Genomic DNA, 2,980 nt, shown 5'->3' with positions numbered 1-2,980 from the left:
TTGCCTGTTGTAAATATTAATTATTTGAATTAGATCAGTATAATGTTGTTCAATTGTATTCGAAAGATTATAATATCATCCATATAAACATGACAAGTTTTTCCGACTTGTTCTCTTAATATATCATCCATTGCTCTTTGAAATATTCTAGGGGCGTTTGTTAACCCAAATGGCATACGTAAGAATTCAATCTTCCATTATTAATAGAAAAAGCGTTTTTTCAATATCGGAATCTTTCATTAAAATTTGATGGAAGCCGGATTCCAAGTCGATGGTTGAGAAGTATTTTGATTTTCCTAGGTTCGCTAGTATGACGGATGGATCTTGCATTGGTACCGATCAGGTATCGTATTTTCATTTAATTTTTTATAATCAACAACTAGTCGATGTTTTGATGTTCCATCTTCGTTTTAACCCTTTTTGGGTACTACTAAGACTGACGAATTGTAAGGGCTTCTAATTGGTCTTATAATTTGTTCCCTTAGCATTCTATCGATTTCATTATTAACGAAATCTGAGACCGACATAGCATAAGGATATTGTTTTCCATATATTGCTCTGTCATGTTCGGTATTTACTTCACCTCGAATATCGGTTCGAAATGGGATTTGCATATCTATTTTGGAATGCTCCCTTTCGATTCCGTTTATAATGTCATTTTCTAAATCTTTTATTTGATTTGAAAATATTTTAACATTATTTAATCTTTGCTTATCGGATAATTCTACGACGGCGTGTTCAGGATTTTTATTTCCCAAACTTTTCAATTTTAAATTGACGGAATTAACATCGTCGGCGTGTTCAGGATTTCTATTTCCCAAACTTTTCAATTTTAAATGACGGAATTAACATCGTCGGCGTGTTTAGGATTTGTGGATCCCAAACTATTAGTTTTATATGACGGTAATTCAACGTCGGCGTGCTCAGGATTCCTTGATCCCAAGCTATATAAACTTCATTCAGCAATTACTAATTCATCTTCGTACTCTTTTTGAGTATCGATGTATTTTTTTTATAATATACTCTTTCAATTGTTATCCCAATTAAACACAATTGTATTTTTCTTCATTGTCTTGTATAAAAATTTTTCTTGTACCCCGTTATTATTCCAAGATGCCTTTTTCAATATCTAGTTTAGCACCTATTCTTCTTATAAGTTGATCCATAGATCGATTTCTAGACCTTCGATTTCATAAAATAATATCTAACACCAAATATATTTATCATATGAAATATTTTATTATTAAATGCCCATGGACTGTGGATATTCTTTTATATATTGATAGTTCATTTTTGTTTCGTAAATTCCCTTTTTAATATAACAGGGCGTGGCCCCTGTGTCGATTAATATATTTAATTCCCTTTTTGTTTTTTCTATCCACCTTATTATATGAGGCATTCCTCTGTTGGTTGCTTATCTAAAAAATGGTCCTCGTGATGTTGTTTACCCTCATAGTTTCTGAGCTGGTTGAATAACTGTCTCAGTTGATTCCTTTTTAATGGGACTTGCGTTTCAGTTTTTTGTGTTTGGGTTTGATTATAATTTTTTCTTTGCGAAAAATTATTATAATTCTGCTATTATTATTGTACCTCTTATAATTGTTATTCGGACGATTGTAGTTTATTTGAAGATATTATTCGGACGGTTTTGAATCCTAATGGTGCTATCAACTTCCATAGGTTCTGGTGGGGGTTGATCTTCGGAATTATTGTTAAAATTCCAATTGTTGTTTTGTCCACAGTTACGTTTTGGGCCATTATTATTCATTCTATTTGAAGTGTTGTTATCTGTCTAGAATTTACTGGGTTAAATCTAAGGTTATTTTCCTGATTTTTTATTTCATTTTTGAACCCATAATTCCTATTTGCGAATTGGGCTCGAAAGTTATTTGATTCTAATTCTTGGCACTTAGCCAAAGCTATGTCCGGTGGATAAAGAGAAAAAGAGTTTTGAGATCGAACCATTCATCCAGAAATAAAAATTCAAAGAGCGTTGCTCCTAATTGTTTTATTAGTTTCTTTGGTTATTTCGCTGTCCTTCCATGAGTCATTATAGTTTTATTTAGAGTAATGTCATTTTCTTGTTAGCTTCATTGTAAAAATCTGTAATGGTCATGCGTCCCTGTCTAAGGACGCTTAATTCTGATTCCAGAAATGGATTGGTCTTTGATCATTATAAATAAATCCAACTAGAAAGAATTGCTTGAAAGTTTAAAATGGTACCATGGTTATTTAGAGCATCGTGTGCTGCTCCCATGATTTTATTACGAAGAATTGTTAAAGCGATAAATATTGTTCACTTTCAATTTTAACAGACTCATTGCGTTTTCTGCCGCTTCTCTCCAGCCTACATATTGGGTTGGTTCACCTGTGAACTTGGTAAAGATTTAACTACCTCTAGTGTAGTTTCGCATTTTTATAGTTCGGTCATATGATTGGGTTTTATAATCTTCAACTTCATTTTGTTAGCGGTTAATAGTCCCTCTATCCCTTCAATTTTCTTGGTAACTTCACCTAATTGTACATTTATTAATCGGTTTATTATTCCATAGTCGACTGTGGCGCTGAACCTCCGGTTGCATTTTTAAATTTAATTCCAAACTTTCTATTAATTTTCCAGATTGATCTCTTTTAATTTTTTTAAAATTGATTTAGTAATGCTAAACTTGTAATGTTCTATTTATCTTGATCTTATTTTATTATTTAAAGTCTTAATATTACTTTTTGCTCACGGATACTTTCCATGGAGTCTTCCTTCAGTTAAATTGTTCAGATTTTTCTCTGTTGGGGTCTTCCTTCAGTTAAATGTTTTGCTTATTTCCCGTTGGGGTCTTCATTCTCAGAATTGTACTTGTTCACGTATCAAATGGTCTTTTTTTCCTTCTTTATGTTTTGTGTATGGTTTTAAATATTTCAAAGTCAGGTTTTGACATGGGTGTTCTCCTTTTCATTTAGTTTATATCTTTCATCTGGTTTTTTC

The sequence above is a fragment of the Drosophila santomea genome, unplaced genomic scaffold (assembly GCF_016746245.2).
Source record: "Drosophila santomea strain STO CAGO 1482 unplaced genomic scaffold, Prin_Dsan_1.1 Segkk55_quiver_pilon_scaf, whole genome shotgun sequence".
Classification (NCBI taxonomy): Eukaryota; Metazoa; Arthropoda; class Insecta; order Diptera; family Drosophilidae; genus Drosophila; species Drosophila santomea.
Note: the sequence above shows the minus strand (reverse complement) of the source record.